This window comes from Natator depressus, chromosome 12, assembly GCF_965152275.1.
Source record: "Natator depressus isolate rNatDep1 chromosome 12, rNatDep2.hap1, whole genome shotgun sequence".
Taxonomy (NCBI): Eukaryota; Metazoa; Chordata; order Testudines; family Cheloniidae; genus Natator; species Natator depressus.
Window position 1 is genome coordinate 22,223,828 of NC_134245.1, and position 25,938 is coordinate 22,249,765.

The 25,938-nt window shown below is 40.1% G+C and overlaps 1 long non-coding RNA gene across 1 annotated transcript in view; it reads right to left on the reverse strand.

Annotated features, from left to right (window-relative positions):
- The window catches only part of LOC141996856 (uncharacterized), a 96,134-nt gene extending 78,739 nt beyond the window's left edge, over positions 1-17,395 (reverse strand). Inside the window, exon 1 of the long non-coding RNA XR_012641628.1 lies at positions 17,334-17,395. This is a non-coding gene — a long non-coding RNA (uncharacterized LOC141996856). The remainder of the gene's footprint in view (positions 1-17,333) is intronic.
- Between the last annotated feature and the right edge of the window lie 8,543 nt (positions 17,396-25,938).

The window sequence follows — 25,938 nt, forward strand, 5'->3', positions numbered from 1 at the left end:
TGGCCAATGCCAGGTGACTCATGCTCGCAGGGCTCAGGCTAAGAGGCTGTTGAACTGCTGTGTAGACATTCAGGCTGGAGCCCACACTCTAGGACCTTGTGCCGTGGGAGGCTCCCAGAGCTCGGGCTGCAGCCCAACCCCAAACATCTACACCGCAATTAAACTGCCCCACAGCCTGAGTCCCATAAACCCAATTCAGAGGGGCCATGGGCGTCTATACTGTCTAATTGCAGCATACACATACCTTCGGAATCTGACAAACAAGTCCCTTGGATACTACACTCACTAGCCAAACCTTTCCAAGTTACTATCATTTGCCTCTTAGACTCCACATGAAAAGCAAAAACCTGATAGTGGCCGAGAATCCCACTGAGTCACACTATGGAATTCATATTACTGCAAACATAGGAGCTCACAGAGTTATGCCCATGCTGCTGAAAGGGAACCAGAAAGGTAAGTGTAATCATAATCTTCCTCCGACCAAGATTTTCTGCTTCATGGCAGTGTTGGAGATGGTAGGTAGAGGGGCTAGGGAAGGCACTGAGGTTGATTACCAGTTGGCAATCAGCAGGGGGAGAAATTGTTTGTTCCAAAAGTGGAAAGGTCAAGGAAAAACACAGTTTTCCATGGCTACAGAAATGATAACCCCAAGTCCTCCAAATCAATATTAGAATCTCCAACTGCCAAGATACAGAAGTGTCTAGCGAGCCTCCGTGCACAGAAACCAACCTTACATTGTGATTATCAGCTCTTAGATCTAAGTTCAGCTGTGAGTATGTGATTAAGTTCCTTTATAAGTAAAAAGCTGAGAATTGTCTCTCAAATCCCCTTAACGATATTTTCATGGAATTAGGCCCTTGCTTCAAATTTCTCCCATTCAGGTATATGCACCAGTGGTAACGTTTAGTTTGTTCAGTGATTCTGGCTCTCTTAAAAGGGGCAGGCTGCCATAACAGGTGCACTGCAGAGAGGTGCTGCATAAGGTTCTCTACACTGCTATGGCAATGCTTTGCAACCATGATCTACAACACACTGTTATTCCTGTGTGCGGCCTCCCCTCAACTGAGATTGCCAACATTGTGAATCATGCCACAGTGTATTGATTTGGACAAACATCCACTATTGACTAGGTCGACACAACTGAACATTCTTCCCTGATAACGCAAGCCCAATCTGAGATGCTTGTACTGAGCATTTAACCCACTAAGCAAATTTTCTCATAATTTTTCTTTCCAATTCAGTCACACATTATGTACCTTGACTTCCATGTAAAAGATTTGTGGCAATTGCATGATGTACGAGGTGCCATTTGTAAAATATTATTTAGTGTAAAACATGACGTTTTTGCATTGATTTACAAGTTGGATTTATAAATCTGCACTTCTCACAGTTTGAGTTATATGTCTTGCCTCTGATTTATAAAACTTACCAGTAAATCTTCAGCAGAAAATTTTGATTTAGAAATCATTATTTTAAACATTAGATTTAGCTAAAACATTCAACTGCTTTATAGGTCCCAAAATCAATTTACATACCACAATCTGGATTTACAAATTCTATAACAAATTTACAAATCAAGCTGAGAAACTGCAAAATAAAATGCTTTGATTTACAAATCCACACTTTGCACTTAAGATACAACTGACTGATTTATAGCATTGAAGCTATACAATAATGATCTAGTTTATGAAATCCTACTTTCACTTTAACTCAAAGTTCTGATTTATAAATGCTGATTTGCAATATAGTCCAGAACACATTGTTTGGTGCATTGCTACTTGCAAACAGCACCTAGATGAAAGAAAAGGGAAACATTTTTGTGAGGGCCTTGGTGAACATAGTTACTCACTATGTTCAGTAGCTGAGAAAACAGAGAAGAAAGTTTCAAATAGCAAGAAACACTCTCTTCATTAATTTGTTTTTAAAAATAAGCCTAAGGCTTCTAAATAAATCATTTAACTTTCCTGCCAAATTCATTCCTTGGGCTAAAAAATATTTCAGGCAAGCGGATTGATAGTCTACAATAATTTTAGAGGTTTACATGAAATGGCACAAGGTTCCTCACCTATCCCTTGAGGAAACTGTTCTTCCCTAGTGTACCTAACCCATTCCTGCTTTTAGGTTCTGCTAGGATGTCATTTATTTGCATCATTTCAGCCCATGTATTTTCAAGTGTTTGGAGCCTAGCAGGGAAATAAGAAATGGTACAAGTAAAAGAGATGTGAATGCCCAGATCTTTAAAATAATTCAAAAAAATGTTAAATGGCCAGTAAATTGTTTATATATTTTAAAGGCTTGAAAAACACTTCAAAGATTCAGAATGCATATTGGGTACACCCAATATTTTCAGATGCTATAAGTATAAAATGTGGCTGGCAGGGAGATGCTAGGAACTCTCACTATTTGGGTTTAAACAGTCAATTTTTACTGATAGCCAAATTTCTGGACATGTTTTGGTAATTCACACAAAGAGGAAATTTCTAATATAAATAGTAATTCAAGATTTAGGGTAAATGCTTGGAAGTAACTTAAAAAAAACCCACACAACTTTTGTCCATCTCTGGGCCCCAATGTCAGAATTCAGCTACAGAAGCTGAAGTTTCTTTTAGCAGCTCACTCCATAAATCTTCAGGAAATATGAACTGTTTGAGTGTCCCATTGATCAGACAGGGATTTTCTGTATCCAGATAGTTTCTATTAAAGTATGTTAGTAAAAGTGGCTTTGGGAAAAGATTGGCTCGGTAACTGTACTGGAGTGATACCATAGCAATGGGTCTGTTAGAGCACAGTAGTAGAAGACACAATTCTTGGATTATATTCCGAACTCTAACACTCAGAGCCAGGCTTTTGTGACATGTCTAAAGCAACACAGAGATTAAATTACCCCTCTGTACAATGGATGTGCTAACATCGACCTACTGCATGGTTGAATTGTGAGCTTTCATTAATGAAGGTTTTGGGTGGGGGGAGTTGTCTATCGAAATGCTGATCTCTCTCTCTCACTCTCACACACACACACACACACCTACCTTCAAGGAAATATCCAGGACACCTGCCATATTACTTGGGAAAACGTAAACAAGATATGTATGAAAAAAGTGTGTCTTTCTTCAATATCTTACAGATTTCTTGTTGCTGTTAAAGTAGTTCATGAAAACATTGTATACATTGCATTCCCCTATTGATTAGTATTTTACTTACAAGTGTACTAATGTAATACTCAAAATCTCAGTTTCCCCATTTGTAAAACGGAGATAATGATACTTTCCTCCTTTGTAAAAAACACAGAAGTCTATGGATGAAAAATAAGAGCAAGAGATATAATTAAATTGTCAAATACACAGCTTCCTGAAACAACTGGTTTGGTTTTACTGTCAGATTTTTTTAGTAGAAGAAACAGTTACAGTGTAAGTAAGTTACTAGTACGCGAGTAACAAATAAATTTAGGGCTTGAGCCAAAGCCTATTTAAGGCAACGGAAGTGTTTCCATTGACTTCAATGAGCTTTGAATCAGGTCCCTATTTCTACTTATAATTAAACAAAATAGATCAGATTTTCTACCCTCAGCATGTGAAAGTGTGTGTGCAAAAATAAGCGTGGATTTGTGCACCTATATTACATTCACATTTACCATAACTGAGTGGGTAATTGTAGACATGATGCTTAATTAGCCACCTAATCACTCAGTTTTGTGGATTTGAGTGCCCAGTTACTGCAACTGTGCACAATATCATGGTAAATGCATATTAAATTTTGCCACACAATTGTGCTTGTAGTGGTCCAACAACTTGGGCCGTATATGTACATTAGAATAAGAGACAGGTGACACAGGTAGAGCTGTGTAATCCTGTATTATGCGTGTTAATTCGCCTGTTACTGGACTATCAGTGCATTAGGCCTGTTTGCCAAGTTGTGCTATGCAGGAGGGACCCTGGTCACCCTGTAGCAGTTGGTTGTGCCATTTTAGCCAGTTCTCTGAAGTCTCTCTTTAACTAAACATGGGGATACTACCTTCCAATGTGCCATTACCTGGGGTCTGTTTTATTAGGGTTACCATTGTTTGTGTAATAAAATGGGAAGACTCAGCACATCTGTAAGAGGTAAAGCTGGCTTTGTGCCAAAACTTTAAGGGAACAGAGTATACACAACTCTGTGCAGCTCAGAGAGCGTCTGTTAGCTCTCAGAGAGACTCTCCCACCTAACACAAAGCAGCCAGCCAGGCACACTGACCATTTACCCTGTTAAAATTTCCCCTTCCCATTTACAAACTCAGCCCAGATGGGAAAAGATTAGGTCACATCGGTTATTAAAGCACTTTCTAGTAGCCAATGGCTAATCACTCAGGCTACCCCATTGCCTCTCAGGCATGTCTTTTAATCTCTTTTAGCCACATTTTCACATTTCTTCCTGGGGTAGCTCCAGTGACATTGGTGCAGCTACATTAATGAGGAGTTTAGGCCTCTCTTTCAGATTCGTCATCTGTAAAAAGCTAAGGACTGACTTGCTGTGTGATATAGGAATGTCAGTCAATCTCTCTCTGTGCTTCTGTTTTCTTTCTGTGAAATGGGACTGATGATCATACTTATCTACCTACCCACCCACTTACTGAGGGTTAGGAAGCCTTATTCGTTTGTCTATGTATAATCCTTTGAAAATGTAAATGTGTTCTCTCTCTTTCTTTGGGACACTATGGCACAGCTTACTAGATCTCACCATCACAAAATGTTTTACTGATCTTCAGCATAAAATTTCCTTTAATTAATACAATGTCTTCCCAAGCTTGGTGTTTATTTTACCCTTTCAATACTTGAATACTTGATGGTTATAATATACCCATTAGCTATTGTTTTGACAAGGTTACAGTGGTCACCATTAAAAAGTCAATATTTAACTGACCCTTATCACACCATGGTGACTGAGATACTGTAGTACTTCTACACTTGGAATCAGTAATAACTGATCTCTCCACTACCACTGAGAGGTGACTTTTGGACACCACTGTCCACATCAGAACTGAATCTCCTCTCACTTACTCTGGTTTAAATAGGAATAACTCTACTGAAATCAGAGGACCAAGTTCAATCCTGATGTACCACCATTGACTTCAGTGCTGCATTTGGCCCAGTGAAATGACACCAGCATAAAACTAGTGTAAGCAGGAAGAGAATTAATCCTTTAGTGCCTTTAAATTTCCCTCAACACTTCTAGTGATTGAGAAGAAAATGTGTGTGTCTAGTTAGTGAAATAAAGAAGAAACCAAATTGTTTCACTAACAACATTTACTAGAAGGATGAAAGGGACAGAACTAGCTGTGCTGTCATAACTCCAGTATTATGCAGCTTCTAGTATTTTATGACCAATTTGATCTGCAATGAACTGTTTGCCAGAGATTTAGGGTCAAATTTTCCACCAGGCCTCTTCTTACATGCAATTTTGTGCACAACATGCACACATACTTCACAAGTGCAAACATCTTCCTGCATACCCTGAAAGCTCTAACACTTCGAGCTTATGCACATGTGTTTGCACCTGTAAACTGTGGGTGTATGTACGTGCATGAATAATTTTGTGCATGCATAATTTTGAACATGCATAAGAATAGGCCAGGGTCTGTAAATCAGACATTTAAACTGTGGCAAACAGCCCCTGTGCAGAGCCAACAAAAAATATTGTCCTGCTCTCATTTTCCTGACAGTTTCATGTCAGGCTTACTTTTGATCAATCAAATATTAGCTGTGCTGTAGAATTACTGCAAGCATGGGAAGTGAAAATGATCAGCAGAGATTTAGAATACCTGTCTTGTGAAATTGTTGTGCCTCAAAATCTTGCTAGTAGGGAGGTTGTTTTTTTCACCCAAACTTTACACTCACAGTCTCTTCTCTGAGGAAGATACGAGACCAGCCATTCCAATAAGAGTTTGAGTGCATGAGATATAAATTGCATGGGTGTATTTTTATTTATTTACTTCGTAAAATGTGTTCTATATTTACTCCTAGAAAGTGCATCTTACATCTTAGTAGTTCCACCTCATAACCCCTTATTTAACTCTTTTCCAGTCTTTTAGATATAAATGATCACCTGCTTTCTTAAATTCACTTCAGGACACTAGTTAGAGTAATATTTATGCCTACAGCGCAGTTCAGATGTATATTCTGACAGTCATTTTCACCTATTTATGAAGTCTACAGCTGCAGTTTGTTTGCAATGCATTTGTGTGCAGTGCCAAATTCTACTCTAGTATAAGAATTTTCAATGGGAGTTGTGCCTTCTTATAGTGTGATTGAAATGGCTCCCCCAGTTCAAAGCTATCTTTTTATCTATGTTTGCTTACTCTGGACTGGTGTATTTTCCTGACAGGTGCCCTTTTACGGTAATTACAAGACCAAATTTCTCAAAACCAACTTTGTCCATTTTTCACATTCTGAGTGCTTAACTCAGGATGGACACGGACACGGACACAAATAAAATAGTACGTAGCAAAGAATGGCATAAAGGTACTTTTCCTCTAACAGGCGTTGTGTCAATATTTCAATATGTTTTAATGTACCCTGAAGTTCAACAACTGCACCCATTCAGAAAAAGATAAGTAAGACTCTGAGAGTTATTGAATCATGTGGTTTATCTCAATACATCACAAAAGTATTTTAGCACAAAGGTTTCCATAATTGAGATGCTAATAGTCCAAACTTTCTCAAAAAATCACATCTATGTCCATGTAATGTAGTGTGTGGGGATTAAAATACTGCAGTAATATAAGCGATTTATATCATAGTATCATAAAAGCTAGAGATGTAAGAAGCCTGTTAGGACACCTAGCCCTTTCCTCTGACAGTGCAGGGTTGTTTCCTATAGTGCATTTTTCTGGGGTTATCTCCAGTCAGTGTTTAGATATCGTAAGTGATGGGGTTTGAACTACTTTCCTTGAGAGACTATTCCACAACCCAATAGAGCTCACCATTAGGAGGTTTTTCCCCCTGATATTCAGCGTAAATTTCCAATTTTTTTTTTAAAAAAGTATCACATTACTTGTAGTTTTCCTCTTTTGGGCAACCCAAAGTAATTTCTCCTTTATCCTTGGGGCCCAATTCTTGCGTCTGCTAAAGCTCTTTCGCATCTCTTGGGTAGCACGAAGCAGCTTTGAAATCTATTTAAGCAACCAGTGGAAGAATCCTCAGGTTGTGCAGAGTCATTTTCTCAGTATCTATATCATTTCCCCTCTGGCATAAAGGGTATGACCATTAGCAGTACCTCTATATTTGTAGTTCAGAACTGCTTTGGTGCCTTTGGTTTTTTTTACTGCCGTATTCCACAGCAGAGTTTTGGTAAATTTGCTCTTCACTCTCAGCCTTGTGTTAGTACTTTCCAGGTTTCTCCCTCCCACAGAGTGTTGGTGTCTGAGTTTATGTTTCCCCAGTATATTACCTTGCATTTGTCCAGGCTGCCATTCTTCTTAATTATTTCCTTTGTATGTTTCTAATCTCTCTGTTCCCTTCCTATTATTTCTCTCAGTCCTCAGTGGTACCAATTTGGTATCATTGGTGAATTTCATTAAGCGGTTGTTTACTCCTCTCTTCCAGATCATTAACGAAGATGTTAAATAAGCCTGGACTTAACATGTTCCTTACCAGGAACCTCCCCTACACTCAGTGCATTGCCTTTTATTGTTACCCTTTGTACAATCTGTTAGCTGTGGGTTCAATACACATGTCAGTGTTTCTAATGAAGCAATTTGAATTAATTTTTCAGATAAGATTTTGTGAGAGACAACATCAAATGCCGCACCAAAATCCAGATATATTGTATCTAACACATCTCCTTCATCGATTAATTTTTAAAAAGCTATCAAGATTTTCTGGCAAGGTGTATCCTTTATAAACCCATACTACTTGTGATAATAGGATTGTAGGAGTTAAAGCTGCCTCAATAACTGTTGTTAGGGTTTTTTTGGTTTGTTTGTTTCTTTTACAACAGCCATGCTGCTTTGTTTATCTACAGTAGGTGCATTTCTTTACTTTTGCATTTGCAACTAGACACTATTAAAAAAATGATTTTGCATGATTATGTTTGAAGCTAAGAATCTCCCACACTGCAATCAAGGGTAATGGCAACAACTCGCAGGTGTACATATATCATATAAACAAGTGAAACATTGATTATGAGGGCTGCAATGACGGTCCTGTATCCATAGCATAATCCTCTCAAGAGATATTTAATCAGGTGATTATTTACATCTTAAAGACCATGAAAGGAGAAAATGTTAACAACTGAACTTTGTAGGGGAATGATAAGGAAGATGGTACGTAAAAGTGCTCACGAGCAGAGTGATGAAATAAAGGTTTACTTTAAATATATATCCTTATACCACTTGGGGAGATCTAGGCCCAGGCAATCAGCTGGTGTAAATCAGCAGAGATCCACTGAAATCAATGGAGCTACTCTGATTTACATCAGCTGAGAACTTGGACCCTAATTTTTTTTTCTTATCTTCAATTTTTCTACAGTTTCAAATAAGCTGCTTCAAAGTCTGCAAAGTTGTAGAGCACTTTACAAAGAATGCACTCCAGGCAGCTTGCTTTTTTTTTTTTTTTTTTTTTTGCAAACCTCTCATAGGTTGAGTAACACTTGTGAGGGTGGAGTAGAGGGAAAACAGGGGTGAAATTTCTGCTACTTTTACTTTAAGAGTACTTTCAGCTTCTTTGGGACTTTAAGTGTGTGCACAATTTGCAAAAAAGTGTGTGCACACTTAAAGTCCCAAAAAAGTGTGTGCACAATTTCTAGTACTGATTGTATTTATGGTCTTCACACTCAACTTGTGACCTAAAATGCACATTTTTTACAATGAAGAGCCAGCTCCTGTTCATACAATGTAGCTTAAGGGGCTTGTCACGCCCTATCTGGGTGGAGCCATAGAAGGGGATTTATATTTGTCAACTAGGATCTTGAAAAACTCTGGTGGCAAATTATAAGGTAATGTTTGGGGCGAAATCCTGGTTCCAGTGAAGTCAATAGCAAAATCCCCATAACTTCAATGGGGCAGGATTTCACCCAAGATGTTTTATAACCCCAGAAACTAACAGGAATGGAGAAAGTTATGTGATATAGCAAGTAGTGGAGATCAACAACAGTTATTGGTACCTTGATTTTAGATTCAGCTTACTGTCCCATTAAGAACCTCAATAATATAGTCCACTATTGTTGAAAAATGGCATTCCTGCTTAACAGGTCTGGTGTGGTGGGACATCTCAATACTAATTCATATCACCAATGGATATTTTTATTTTGGTGCCACTGTCAAGGGAAATACCCTAGGAAGGAGGGCAGGTGACTTGTTCCTTCATGCGGAGTTGTTTCAGACATACAAATTATTATGTTACTTCTATCCGATATAGAAATGGACTATGAGACGGACTGTATTACAGATTGAAACATATTACCTCCATGAAGATTTCTGAGCAAGCCCATGACATTAAATAAACTGGGAAACTCAGTAACTATTAAGTGCTGTTAGCTGCTGAGCACTGGAATACAAGTTGCTCCGACTCCTGGCGCTGTCAAGTAGAAAGTGCCTGTAGGATCCAGCGCACTGCTTGTGCTTTGCTAGTTGTCATGAATTCACAAATCTAGAGCCCTAGGTAATTGAGTTCTGTTGTTCCTCAACACCAAATGTTGCTGGACCAACAGAAAACCCACCAAAGTGATGGTGGAATGTCCATCCTTTGATTTGGTTAGCAGTCCACCAGAGCAACTGCTCTTCTGCTTCCTATCTGTACTCTGCACACCCTCACAGTCCATTACAGTTGTAAATCAAACTCTGGCATGGACTTCCTGGACTGGATTTACATAAAATGTCAGTCAAATTCACCTCCCTCTTCATTATTTAGCTGCAGTATAATGTTTCGGTTTTCTGAGCCCAATAATCCATCTCTTTGCTCTCTGATATTCTAGCAGTTTTCACCAGCAAGTGACTTTCTAGGTCTCATTTGGGGAAATTTTTTTTTTTAAAGATACAGATGCACCTGCAAAATTTTGCTTTCATCCTCTGAGTGTTCAAAACCCCATATTTGTGTTCATAAACTTGTGTTTCCATGTGCAAATCATGTAATTTTGTGTATACATCCCCATCTCCATCAATTACACTATTAGCACACCCAAATGTTTCTTCTTCCCACTGAGATAAGTGGAAAATGTCAAAATACAGTTCCTTCCAGTAGGCCTGATTTCCAAAGAAGGTTCCTGCTGAGCGCTAAATTAAACTTAAAAATCTTATCTAATGCATGTGTGTTCCATTGGAGGGGAAGTTCAAAAATATCAGAACCCTTCTTTTGAGACTAAAAACTTGTAGATTTCCAGTCACTTCAAGAGGGAATTATGTGTTAAGGTGTTTCATTTTTTGTGATTCTTGCTCTGCATTTTTTGCAAGATGGTATCAAATGATAAAAAACCTCCCTGCATTTACTAGCCTATTCTATCACCATTTCATCACCACTTGTTCCTACAGCTGTTATATTTCTTTTGGTGTGTTATTGAATAGCTGCAGAACATATTCATCCTGGACTGATGATATCTCTATGGCACATTAGATGACTGGATGGCTAATTGGCTATTACAGCTGTAGCTCACAATAAGATATTTTTACCTTATCTGAAGGCCTTTCTAAGAAGATCCCGGGTTGGGAAATGATAATTTAAAAGTTTATTGATTTCCATACTTGCAGCCAGGAACTTTAATAGAAACTTGTTTTCCTTATCTAGTACTAAAGTTTGGAGATGCATGTTAGACTTAGAATGCAAGCTTTTCCTACACCATCAAACTTAATTTGCATTTGGGACTGCTGTTTGAAAATTATACAGCTCTGTTTTCTTTCATTTGTGAAGACAATGCAGGGCTGTACCAATGCTACAGCCACTTCTTACTTTATTTTTTGTACCGTCTGGTGTGCAACCCATCATTTGGAAGTAATGGGAGATTAATTTCCTCACAGTAAAAAGTTCTCTGGCCATTTTTTTAGACTCTAGTACAATTAAAATCTGGAGCCTCTGTGCAATAAACTTGTTCATTTGATTCTCAGACTTCAGGGCACAGTGGCAATTTGATTCTCAATCTCTAGTCCAGAGGATTGATCCCTAAAGGCAAGGAATGATGGCTTAATCACACCACAAAGCTACAGCAATTAGAACTCAGACTACATGTAGACCTGCAGTGAATGTTGGTGAACAGGCTTGTGAACTATCTGTAGGCTCTCAATTCATTATAAACCTGAGCATGTCCAAAACACCTGTGACTCTATCATGATCAGTGGAACTGGAATCATAGGGCCAATGTTCATTGGAGGGAGTATTATTGGCGAGACACCAGGAAAACAAGCACCACAGGGAGTTAGGTTAGATGCAGTGTACTCACATACACAGAGCAGTGGACTACAATTCAAATTTTTGAGAGGTCAGTGTCCTGCCTGATAGAAGAAGTAAGTCAGGGATTGGCAAACTGAAGGCCCACTTTGTGAGATATGGCATTCCAGAGACTGTATCCATTGACAACAGATCCCGGTGGCCTCGGAAGAATTAAATGAATTTGGAGGCAAACGGGTGTGTGACCACCACACTTCCTCCCCAGCATTCCCACAGAGTATTAGTAAGATGGAATCAGCTGTGAAAAAGGTCAAGAGACTGTTACACAAAGTTTTTCCTTGTGATTCAGACTCTCAGCATTTTGGGCACATAGCAATACCCCATCACAGCTTCTGTGTTGCCCCCTTGTAGTTCAACATGGCACTACTCACCCTGATGCCAGGTCTCTGACAGTCCCACCTCTTGCTGGGTCCAACCCAGTCGTGCTTCAGCCCTCCGCTTGAGCCCCTACCCCTTCAGAGTATTAAAGTCCATAAACTAAAGACAGATAAAACAGGATGATCCAATGAGCTTTGACAAGACCCCATCCTTCTGCTCAGGGCCTGTCTTCCAACTCCACTCCTTTGGTTTGTGTCTGCAGGTCCTGTCACCCCACACACCCAGAGTCTTGTCCAACCAGCATGCTGTCTCAGACTCCAGGCTGAAACCAGACTTTCCTCACCGAGGGAGAAACAGAGCTCTGTTCTCCTTCCTGGTCAGTGCCCAACTGAGTAGGCCTTCTCCTTTTAACTCTCTTCTCCACACCTGACATCTGCAGGTTTTTAATAACCTGTCCCTGCCAGTGTGGTTCCTGTATGCCCCATTGAGAGAGAGAGAGAAAGAGGTATTGAAATTAGATGCAAACTGCACTTTTTTGTTCCAGCTTCACTAATTCTGCATTTAGGGAAGTCCCACCCTAGGTGAGGGGAAGAGTGTGTTCATCTGCTGCTTTGCCTGGGGTTCCTTTAGAGCCTGTCCATAGAGGCTGTTGAGGGCACACACAAATCCAGCACATCCACTGGCCACATTCCTCTCTTGCGAGCCCTCTTCCTGCCCCCACAATTTTAGTGTTGCCCTAACTGGCAGAGGAAAGATTCTGGGTGCCTTATATCTCTGCAGCCTCCACACTGGGTGAGTGGCCTATGACAAATCCTTGGATGGGTCCTTTGTCCTGGTGCCAGTGCAGACCCTGGAGTGGATCTGGCTCATTGTTTACAAGTTACATCATACAAATTGAAGAAAGTAATAGTTATCGTCAGCATTAACTAGATAGGTTACAACAGAAAACCATGGTGGATACAGTGATGACTTAGCTAAGACAGATCGGCCTGAAACACTGTGTGACCTTGTACTCCTATTTCTGTAGTGAACCTAGGTTTAAAAATAACAAAACATAAGAGCAGGACTTGACTGAATACGTATGCTACTGAGCAACTTTGGGCAAATAACTAACAGCAAAATGATAAAATAAAACAGGGCAGCATGAACATGCACGGGAAAACTTGATTGAAACTGTCATTTCTGATTCCACCAATGCAGATATGGTCCAGCTGTACTTATGGAGAAGACATTCGACCCTCCAACCACCATCCCACAGTGTTTGAGTTAGAGCACTAGGTATCTATTATCTGTCAGTGACCTCCAAAACTGGTCACAAATTTTACTGCTCAAAAAGGAAACTAATACATCGGTTATGAAAATAAGCCCCACTTTACACTATTTGCTGTGTGTGGCCACATGCCTGTTATCTCAGATCATGTTTGGTATAACACCCTACCTCACAACCACTCCATACCACTATGTTCTCAGGCCTGAAGTCACTTTGGCAAGAATTCATTTGTGTGTGAGATTTGAAACATTTGTATATAGAGAATGGTCTAAAGCAAGTGTGAGCAAAGTCCAGCAAATGGTTCAGGCTGATTCTCACTCAGATGCCCTTTAAGAACTCTCTACCACCTACTTCTGAACACTACTCTTTCCTTAAACATAGTCCAGAGTGTAAAGTCACAGTAGTATTCAAAAGGTTAAAGCAGAGTGAACTGTTAATTTTAATGCTTTCTCTAAGCTTCAGTTTTAATAAGCGAAAATGATGTTCTTATTTGCAGTAAAGTGGTGTTATAAAATTCTGTCTGTCAAGCTCATTTTAAAACCATGGAAATAAATGATCTGACAAAATCAGGCTATTAGACAAGTGAAGAAGAGTGATTTCCATAAAAGTAGAGGAGCTGTTCCTTAATTTCACACTTGGTAGTCTTTTGGGTCGACTAAATTTTTAAATAAGTGATAAAATTATATTAGCGCAATTGCATTTTTATAGATTTTTTTGGTCATTGTACTCTTTTTCAATCCCTTTATTTTAACTCAAACCATTCTGCTGAAAGGTTACCTCTCAACTTATGTTACCTAATAACAGTTTCTGCTCACACAACAGAACCATAAGCTCACAAATCCTCCATAAAGTACTCGGAATGACCACAGTGACCCAAAAGTATTCTAAAGTGGAAGGTTTGTCTCATTAGAGCCACGTTGCTGAAACACTGGCCCTGCCCAGTGCATCTGATTGTATGTCCAAACAGATGTGGACTAGGAAACTCGACAGGGATGAGGTTGCACATAGAAAGATTTTTCTTTGGAGCACAGAGCTATTTCCATTGCCTACAACAAATATGTAAAACCAAGCCTAAAACTAGACGACTTGCAATATGCTCTCAGCAGAAAAGTAATTGAATGCAAACAGGTAAGCATGACACGGAGTCCACCTGTGTAAGCAGAAAACCACTAATTCCTGATATCTAGTGAATGAAAAACATACACACAACAGGCCCAATCAGGCCAGGTGTTAGCCTCATTGATTTCAGTGCCTCACACTGCAGGGACCTAAATGGGGCAACTTGACAAATCAACTCCTGGGCATGTTTCACTACAACTAGTGCAAGAAAGAAAAAGAAACAACTTCCTGTACCAAAGAGGCTCCTTCTGCCCCAGGAACATTCACCTTGAGAGATGGGTGGCAGCATTTCCGCTGCAGACCTCCCTTGGGTTTTTCACCGGGGAGGCACTAGATTGGTGTACTCCCCATCAAACCAGGCTTTGTATGGCCTCTTCCCAGCTCAGCCAGGCTACCCATTTTTGAAGCGATGATAACACCATACAGCCCTCTCCCAAAAGGAGTTTGCAGTCACTTCACACTGCCACCGCTGTGCCAAGCTTTATTCTGGCAGAACCCAGCTTTGAACCATGGAGCAGGTCTTGACCTTTGTATGCAGTGCAGAATGCCACCATGAAAAGATAAATAGATCAAAAGGGTTAAGACCAAATTTCCTTTACTGGTTTAAATAATGATGTAATAATGTTGTAGTAATGCAGAGGCCATTAAAAATATCTTGACCTTCTATTAGGCCAATGACTCTGCAGTTGCTCTTGCTCTCAGTTTCATTTGTTTGCTGAGAGAAGAGATCTAATACATTGATACACAGGTTGTGACATGCTGTTTGAACATTAGCCTGCTATAATTGGTCACGTCATCATGCATCATATTCACAATATACAGGAAAGTGCCCTGAAACAATTGTCTTATAGATCTATCACATATCACAGAGGAGCTTCTGGGACTGTTATCCAGCAGCATCCAATTGTGATGCACATTCCTGTTGAGTTCTGAATCTAAATATCACTGTCATCTTAGTAGTAAGTGATAGATTAATAACTTCCTGCTGGCTTGCAAAACCGACATGTACTGTGTGTCCCAATGAACGATGACAATCCAATTTATTGCAATTGAGCATGCTCAAAATAGAAAGTCTGTTGTAAAGGGAAAAAAACTTATTTGTTTGGGGGTTTTAATAAAGTATTCAATTCCTCATCACCCTATCACCATGAGGCAATGAAATTGTGTTGCAATAGATTGTTTTGAACAAATAAGAAAAATAAAATTAATAAGTTCTTTATCTAACTAACAAATAGGCTGCTCAAGATCTTAAAAGGCAGACAAAAATCCCAGAATCTGGCAGTCATGTCACATAAATCACAGTGTAAAAAACCTTTTGCAAAACATTTTATACCTCTTCCCTCCACCCCCACACTTTAATAAATTTTCAGGAAAAATACAGAAACAAATTCATTGCACACACAGCAGCCTAGCTCCACCACAGTTGAATTTCAATGCAATTAGATGCCTAACTCCTTGAGTTTCTATTGAAAAACTCAGCCAACAATCATACATATTTTTCCCCACACTTTCCCCACTATTTGATCTTGCAGAATAGAGTAGCTCCAGCTCTTCAGTCACAAGCCCAGCCTATGAGAGGAGTCTTTATCTTCAGGTAAAGCACAGAGGTAGGTGCCACAGTCACAATATTTTTTTAACTATTGCCTGTGGGGTTGGTTAATGGCTAGGGGCTGGGTTGCTACAAGGCACATCTGAACATCCTCAGACTGACTCAAGACCAACAACAAGATTGATATCAGAGATCTTTTTAAAATAACAACGATAAGCCGTTGCCATGTAAATGCTCTGATCCTTAGCAGAGGCATTTGTGGGGAGTGGAGAGAAAATTACTACATCCATAGCACTTGGCACTCTGACCTTGTCATGTTCTCACAAGCTAAGCAGAATTAGGCTGGGAGAGGAGATCCCAAACAAATTAAGCTTAGATACTCCTCCCCGCCCCCAAAATCCTACAGATTGATTCAGTGGGGCTCCACATGAGTGCAGGAGGTTGGGGCAGTTTGCAGAATCTGGGCCTTAGGTTGCTGCAGCAAGTGGGGTTGAGGATTCAGTAGAGGACACATGATCCTGGGAGCCAGTCAGCACTCAACAAATGCCCTGCTGTTTGCGCTGGTGCTACTATTTTTCAGCTACGATGGAAGACCAAGAGAATTGTAATAACTATACTGAAAAAGTTATTAACATTCCCATGCACCCTTTTTGGGATGTTAATCCCAAACCATTAGCCAAATTCCAGTTAGGGTTACTATATTCTGCCTACCTGAATTCCCCCTGCAGTTTAAACAGAAAACAATGTTCATCTTCACTGTCTGCATTCTCTGGTATCATGAGCAAGAGCAGAGAATCTGGGCTCGCTTGAAGTTCTGTCTGGTATCATGGGCTGGGTATAGAATTTGGGTTCAGTAGAAGATCTATAGAACAGACTTGCAGCGGTTTGACTGGAGCAATCTGTTCTGGACTATGCTCACTACACCCAGATAGCTCTCCCTTTACCCCACATGCCCCAGTCTTCTTCCTCTTGGTAACATTTTACTTGTGAGGAGTTGTAAAGCCACAGATTATCATATGAAGTTCAAAGTCTCATTCCTTATTTTCAAGGCACTCATTGACCAGGTCCATGGATATATAAAAGCTCTAGGATGAGGGCCATGATAAACAAGTCTGCTACTCCAGCAATGAAACTTTCTATGGTAAGGGTAAAGCTCATCCATGCAGGAGACAGAACTTTCTCAGGGGCAGGTCTGCTACTGTGGAATGAACTTCTCCAAGAACATCACATAGCTTACCACCTCCCTTCTCCAAGGAACATCATATAGCTTACCACCTGTCACAGCCAATGCAATGTCCATTTCTTTTACATTACCTTCTCTAACATAATCACAAAGCACCATGTACATTTTAAAAAAATAATCTACCAAAACAAAATACTTCGCACACACTCTGGGGACAGAATGAAAGAACAAACACATGGCAGCTGTTAGTCACACTGCTTAATGAGCTCTTGGAAGGTGTGCAGATACCACAGCAGTGAGCATGGTATCAGAACCTACTCAGGAGAATAGACTAGACTAGACTAGAATATGTTTATGGCAGCTCTTCTGCAAACCTACATGCTCTGTCTTACAATAGGCAGCCATGACAACAACAGGAAGAGCAACCAGCAGAATCTTATAGACACAACAGAATATTATGCAGCATAATAATAAAATTCCTCTTACCTGGAGCTGAGAAAATGCAAAGTTGTAACAGTTCATCTGGCTCAACCCCACAGACTTCCTTTCTGTAAAATGAATACAAATAAGCACATTTGAGACACTCAACCAATGGGGCTGACACTCAGGAGATGCCCATCTATCACAAAGCAGAACATGGCCTAGTAAAAGAAGAGAATTCTAAAATAAAGCTCCCACTTAAAATTTAAAGTGCTCTGTATGATCCCAATCTTTGAAAGATGCACATGCCTATTTTTAAGCATTTGTGAGATATGTTAATTCATCCAAAAGTAAGCATGGGAAGTCTGTTATCTGTTATTCTCAGAGCATGTTTTCATGGCATGGTGGTAAAACCTCCTGAGCCCTCTGTACACTAGTGTCTACATAGTTGCTACCACTGGAGACAATTGCTATAATATGGATACTCACTTTTCTAGAATAGGCAAGACCTATTATATATTTCTCTCTGCAGTTACAGTCATTGAAGTCAATGAGACTAATTTTCCAATGCTAATTTTTGGACAAATAAACGTCTGTAGTAAAATTTCAGGATTCATGAATAATCAGGGATTTCTTTATTTTGCTTTATTTTTACTAGCTGTCCAGCTCGACACTATGCTCATAGGGCCTGATGCTGATCTCACTGACAACAGGATAAATTGGGAGCAATTCCATTGATATTAATGGAGTTTCATCAATGTCAGTCAGATCAGAATCAATGCAAATTTTGGTCTGTTACACTGAGCATTAGGTAGATTTTGGGCTTATTTAAGGTGCAACCTGGTACAATGGACAGAATGGTTTCAGAATCTGGGTTCTGGCTAGTATCGTAGTTATTGTGCAGTCTGGGCTCACTCAAGTTGTGGTGAAAAAAAAACACTGCTGAAAAAAACAAGACAGTCTATTCCTACTGTTTCTTCCACACTTCCTTTCACTTCCTCTCCCCATTTTTATTTGCCCATCTAGGTCCCAGCTGTGGCTTTACTTTCTCCTCCCAATGTACCCTTTCACATTCAACTGGAGGCAAGGTGATAGTATTGTCTCCTTCCCCAAGACAAGTTTGCTCAGCCATTCTCCTCACCTTGCCACTCTCCCCTCTCAACCCAAACACAGGTATTACTGGCCTAAGAATTTTCCCTTCTATGACCCAAGGACACAGCCAGCCTAGATATTTTCCCTTGTCTTTAAGGGGACTCCCTCCTTTCTGCCAAGGAAATACAGTAAAACGTTTCAGTACGGTTTCAGAAAATAAACATTTTCTAACTTTAAAGTTGTGTGTCTTTCCCATCTTTTCAGGCTGGCACTACCCTCAACTGTTGCTGGTTTACAGACAGCAAGAATAGTAAAAAGAAAAGGAGTACTTGTGGCACCTTAGAGACTAACAAATTTATTTATTATTTATTTATTTAGTCTCTAAGGTGCCACAAGTACTTCTTTTCTTTTTGCGGATACAGATTAACGGCTGCTACTTCTGATACCGAGAATAGTAGGATTGGCTCTGAAATGCAAGATTTCACTTCTACTCAGACATGGGGCCTGATTCTCCTCTCACTTACACTTGTGTAATATCAGGGGTCTCTCCACTGAAGTCAATGAAGAGACACCACTGTAAAACTGCTGAGAGTAAAATCAGATCTTGAGATGCATGGAAACATGAACCACAATGTGCACGAGACCTTCATTGGTGATGACCACAAAGTCACATGAGAACCGTCCTCTTCTCAGTTTGCTGTGGCTCATACCCCCCATGAAGTTGATGGCAAACCTCCCATAAACTTCAGTGGAGCCAAGATTTCACTCACAGAATCTGTTCAGGGATCAGATGAGTTTTCCTGCAAAATGAGTTTCCTTCCCCAGACCCAATATCTAATTAAACAAGGATCTGCAGAAATCCCAGCTCCTGATTACATAACTGGGATTTCTAAAGGAAACGAGACTGTTCTTTTCTTCATGTATTTGATGTCTGTAGGTCTGATCCAAAGGTCACTGATGTCAAGAAGAGTCCTTCCATTGATGCCACGGGGCTTTGGATGAGGCCTGTTTCTGCTTACCTATACTCCCCTAAAGCCTTTCTGTCAGCAGAAAACTGATACTCGTTTCTTTGCTGTAAAACCAGATTCATTTCAAATGCTTGAAAAAGTCTACATTGGTTTTATTTAAATAAATAAAGCTTAATGAATTTAAATAAATGAGGTTGCAATGCGCTCTACATAGGGAGACGTTTTAAATCAATCCAGAAATTGAAACTGGGGCACTATTTAGTAGCTAGTTTATTACATCTTGCCATGAGCACATTACACTAATGTTACACACCATATAGAACTTACGGTGTTAGTTTTGACCTATAAAGTTCTAGATGGCCTGTGGCCTACTTGTCTAAAGGTCCATGTCGCTCTCTTCTAGCCCTACTGCCGCAACTGAGATCAGCGTGGGGTTGGCGCCCAAGCTATACCAGAGAGGAGTGGCAGCTGGCAGAGGTACTCATTTCCTCCAGTCAGAAATCATCCTATATGTATGCAAGACTGGTTTCCTCTTGTTGTGAGGGACTGGGAGGATTGGAGATATTAAATATGTTATAGGGGGTTACTGGAGTGTTCAGTTTTTATAGCCATATTTTTAAACTGTGTCAAGGAGTGACTGGAATAAAGGATAGGCTCTTTTTTTTTTTATTGACAGAGTACAAATTGGGGACGATAACAGATAGAATATAAAAATGAAAGCCAATGAACCATCCCCCACAGACCCAGCTTCAAAAACCATAACAAAATGCTAGAGGTGCAAGTCTTCTGAAACAAACCAACTGCCTCCATAGTAAGTAGTTTGTGACACAGGAAAATAACTGGTTAGCAACACAGGTTTCTCTCACATTAGCAAAGTCTTTATCAATGCATTTTGAGAAAAAGGGCTTTGATTACATCAAATGAAGTGGAAGATTGGAGATCAAATTTAGCCATTAACACATCATTAACAGTCACACTAACATGGGCTACAAGTATATGGTCTGTTTGCTTTTGAGATGTAGTTGTCTTTTATATTAATCCTTTATAAAATCTACAGGGAGATCTTCAACAAACAGGACTACATCCTGCCAAATTCCCCAGCCATATCCTACGAACACAGAGCAGTGTAGCTGTTAATAAGGGTATTCATCATGAGACAGCCTATTTTTGGCATTGTATATGACAGTCTCAGTAACTTACAATTGTCCCTTGAATGTGAACTTATCATTTAATTACGCTCTGAGAGACTGCTTCTCCATATCACCCTGCAAGTTAGTTAACCACACAGCAATTCTCCAGCTAATCCAAGTGTGATTGGATCAGTCTTAAGTGTGCAACATATTTTACTGTTCCTGGGAACGCCCTAAAGCAGTCTGTTTATTTCTACCTACCTTTGTGTTTTTGTCAAATTTACATACGCAGTGTCAAATGCACCAAGATTTTGAACAGATAAATAAGTTGCTTAAACAAAGGAGGCGTTTCCGTTCATCATAAGATACACAGTATTAAACCAAGTGGACATGTAGGATCCCAGGAAAAGGCATCAATAAAACTAAAGTGAGAAAAACAGATGAAGGCATTTATGAAGGTTGTATTTACTCACAAACAATGATTGTATCTTAAACAAACACCAAGTACAACACTGGACAATTTACTCAGGGTTAAGTATACATATAGATATACAAACATAAGTATATTTTGAAAAGGACATCTGGGGTTTAAAAGCATGTTATTAATATTTTGATAAGGGAGGTGCATACACTCGATGTGTTAAGCCTTTAATAGTTGCTTGAAATATTATATCACCCCAAAATTTCAAATGGATGCAAATTTCTTCAACCATCCCTGTCCTAAACTTGTTGTTGATGGGCGGTCACCACATTCTACCCCAGAAGTGACTTAATTTCAGGGGAATGTTCAGAGATCATGCCATGTGCAAGGTAGTCCATCTAAACTCACACCTAACCTTTATACAACACCACAACGTGTTTCCTATAAGTACTGTACTATTGTTATCAGAGAGACAGACAGACAGACACACACACAGAGTATTGCTCCCTGCAAGGAACTCACAACCTGTTTTGCAGACAAAAGTAAAAGGATTTAGGATGGTCTCTCTGTGATGCACAATTACAGTGGCCGAGTCTTTATGCATGGTCACAAGTAGATGCTCCAATGGGATTGGGAAAAGCCTCTACAATTACCTGCGAGTTTGGTCCATGCCACTCAGGGCAGTTAAAAGTCAGCAGGCAACTAGACTTTTGTAGCCAGGGATCATTGCAGTTCTTGAGAGAGGCCTTAAAATGCCAGCTACAGTTATAGTTCATTAGGTCTGGTTCCTAACAAAAAAAAAAACCCACATAATTTAACACTAATGACCTCACTAATTACAGCCCAGTCTGTAAGGGCCTCTTTCTAGGGAAGATCATTGGGCAGGGGTTCAAGGCTAATCCCAGCACTACATTACTGCCTCCAGTGCTTTAGAGCCTAAGCTTCAGCTACAGCCATAGCACACATTGATCTGGGGGGAAGGAATTGATTATCTCCTCATGGCAATGGACAGAGCCCAAGCAACCAGAGGCCAAGCAAGTGGCATATTAATGCCTAGGCCGACAAGGCCTAGGCCTAGGGCGGCAAATTTGCAGGGGTAGCAAATTTATAATAGTAGCCAGAGGCTGCTTCCCCCGGTGCCAGTTCGTGCCCTCCGCCCCCGCCCCCATTCCCCACCCCCTCCCTGACCCATTGGTCCCCTTCCCCAAAACCCCGTCCCAGCCCCGCCTCCTCTCCTGAGCGCGCCGCATTCCTCCCCTTCCCCCTCCTTCACGAAGCTGTTTCGCGCACAAGCACTGGCAGGGAGTGGGGAGAAGCAGGACCCGGCGGCATGCTCAGGGGAGGAGGCGGAGGCGGAGCGGATGTGAGCTGGGGGTGGGAGGGTGGCAATTATTTCTGGGCCTAGGGGCAGCAAAATCATTAATCCGCCACTGCTTGTTAATATTTTTAGACCTATCAGCTGCCTTCATGTCATTAATCAGAAAGCACAGCTGAATTTGAATGGGACGGGGAAGAAGTGGGTGAGATTGTTTTACAAGAGCAAAGTTCTGTTCCAAGAAAATCCTGATGACTGTGGCAATTTGCTCCTCCTCTGGGAAGGCTCTCTAGTGTGAAGTGCCATAGAACACAAGCTTCCCACCCCCTTTGTTCAACAGCTGTGTGAAGCCTCCAGGAGAGGTCATTAGATGCTCCAGTCAGCAGTATTATGTGTGTGTCAGACAGATCTCAGTGATCTATTTCCTTTTCAATGAGCCTGGACACAGCCTCCCCACTTTCCCAGGATTTGGTGGAAGTGAAGATTGGATGAAAACAAGCTGTCTCAAGCAGACTCCTGTCAAGAACCTGATACTGGCAGGCAGTGGGATGTGCATGGCAGAAAATGAGTGCCTACCCAGTCCCCAGTCAAATTCAAAGTATTGGTTACTATCCTAAGTGTGGGACAGAGCCACCTCAGGTTACTCCTTCTCCCTTTGTCTCCCACCACAGTCTTAGCATTCTGTCTCAAGCTATGGAGTCCCCATGAAAAGTCTCACCGCAAGGCAAGGCATTCTAGGTGTCTGTGACTACCTTTAATTCAAGAGGTACCTTTAATTCTTGAAAAAAGAACAGGAGTACTTGTGGCACCTTAGAGACCAACAAATTTATTTGAGCATAAGCTTTCTTGAGCTACAGCTCACTTCATTGGATGCATGCAGTGGAAAATACAGTGGGGAGATTTTATATACACAGAGAACATGAAACAATGGGTGTTACCATACACACTGTAACGAGAGTGATCAGGTAAGGTGAGCTATTACCAGCAGGAGAGAAAAAAACCCTTTTGTAGCGATAATCAAGGTGAGCCATTTCCAGCAGTTGACAAGAACATGTGAGGAACAGTGGGGGCGGCGGGGGGAATAAACATGGGGAAATAGTTTTACTTTGTGTAATGACACATCCATTCCCAGTCTTTATTCAAGCCTAATGTAATGGTGTCCAGTTTGCAAATTAATTCCAATCCAGCAGTCTCTCATTGGAGTCTGTTTTTGAAGTTTTTTTGTTGAAGAATTGCAACTTTTAGTTCTGTAATTGAGTGACCAGAGAGACTGAAGCGTTCCCCGACTGGTTTTTGAATTTTATAATTCCTGACGTCTGATTTGTGTCCATTTATTCTTTTACATAGAGACTGTCCAGTTTGGCCAATGTACATGGCAGAGGGGCATTGCTGGCACATGATGGCATATATCACATTGGTTGATGTGCAGGTGAACAAGGATCTGATAGTGTGGCTGATGTGATTAGGCCCTATGATGGTGTCCCCTGAATAGATATGTCTACATATCTACACAAGTACTCCTTTTCTTTTTGCGTATACAGACTAACACGGCTGCTACTCTGAAACCTTTAATTCTTGTGACATGTTCTGATAGTCCTGGGAAGAGTGCTTTAGAAAAGCCTATAAATAGATTAAATAAACAGATATTCTATGTGGTGGGTCCTTACCTCCGTAACTAACTCTTGCCAGAAATTTATCAGAGCCTGAACCTGGCACGCACTTGTAGGAGATGGGAGACACAGATCTTTACATTCCAGCTGACTCTGTGCAAGTGCCTACACACTCCTCTGCAAAAAACCTCCTGGAACACAAGGGGTCAGTCTCTGTGCCAGCAAGGAAGTTGCCTAATGTTAGAACACTGTGCTAAATGTGCTAAAGGCACAGTGCTGAGGGACTGATAAACGTATGTAATAATTAAAGATCACCGTACAACAACCACTTGGTGATCCTTGGAGACGAAAGGCCCTCTGTGAATGTACATTATCATTGTTATTATTAAAAGCTATACTATTGTTGCCAAAAGTGTTTACTCGTCATCTCATCTCTTGATGAGCCATGAATGCTTCTTAAAAAAATTCTCTGGAAAGGTATGTGTTTGATAGTCAAACAAAACAGCAGCAACAAAATCACTTTAGGGCATTGGAGAAATAGCTTCTATTCCCGGCCTCTGAAGTCAAATAACTGTCACAACTCTGTCTAAACTAACCAGTGCCTCAGGTTTTTAGGTATTTAATTACATAATAAGTAAATTATAGAAACATGGAAAATAAGTGGAAATGTCTTGCATTCAGAGTCAGACATTTTCTCTCAGAAAGTCTAGCATCATTAACTTGCCTAGGAAGGAATAAAGATGAAGTCAAAATTAGTGACGCTGCATTATTTCTTTTTATGGTAAAGCTCCAAAAGTCTGCAAATGTCAGTATGTTAATGTGCTGTCACTCAGCAATATCACTTATTTTACCCTTTAAGAAAATAGTTTGTTTGTATCTTTGAATGGCAAAACCACAAACATTTCTGTCACAAAGTTTATACAGACAGTGCAGCTACTTTCTCTATGCCCCTTGCCAAAATGTCAACATTTGTGATTTAATGCAGCCATGTATATGTTATCGATAGTGTGAAGCATACATATTTTTAAAATTTCGGCTGCACAGAGTATTAATTTAAGGAGGGGAAAGCGTTTTACCTTCTCAATTGTTTCAGTTCTCTCACCTCTTCTCCTCTGACCATGCTGCAACTCTGTCAAGTAATACTCTAAAATAAATGCAGTATTGTAATGATTACAAATAAGTCACAATGGCATTTGTGTATGAAGATTATGCCCTCCCCCCCTCCCTGCATGCTTCTACCATGGTGGCAAACTTACTTCAAAAATTCTGATGAAACGCTTTGTAAATTTTGTTATTCTGTGATGATAATAAATCATTATAGCCTTAAACACTTCTCTAGCTTGGAGCCTCAGTCACAAATTATCTTGTCATTCTGACCAAAACATTCTCCAAAAAAGCTTGACAAGTGCTAAAACCCAGAACATGAAACCATGTGTTGTTGTGAAAGCAAGATTCAGAAATGTCAATTAATTAGATTAAGAGGCTACTTTTAGCTTTACTCGTGTTGCCAAATAACCCTTAAAATATGCATAGCAGTGGAAGTCTACCTCAGCAATACAGTACTTCTGTGCAACATAAAGACAATGGATCTGGCTAATAGAGGGAATTATTGTATCTGTCATTCAGCTCAGGAGAATGATCTAGAAGCAAATGTCTTGCTTCTCTTTCCACTGTATGGATTCACAAGCAAGATAAATGCTGCCATTTATGAGTTCAAGTACAATTTTTTTTTTTGCAGAAGTCTGATTCAGATGGGAAAATAAAAGCCAAGTCACCCTGTCTCTTTAAAAAAAATACATCATCTTTTATTTGCATTTTTGAAGTTCACTTTGGAAAAAATGTGATGCAATTAAACACATTTTTATTCAACTTTCTCTCATAGTTACCCCTAAAATCTTTTATCTTTAAGTAATCCATATCCTCAATTTTATTTATACTATAAACTGTTCCTATATTTTAATGAGATGTTTGCTTTAAAAGGGGTTGTTGGCTTTAATAGCTCAGTTATTATCTTTGTAAACTAACATTCCACATTCCTTCTAACGAAATCCTAGCAAATCATCTGTGCTTGCATTTGGAATATACATTCCAACACTGAAAGTAAAATTTAAGCCAAATAAATGTTCTGCTTAAAT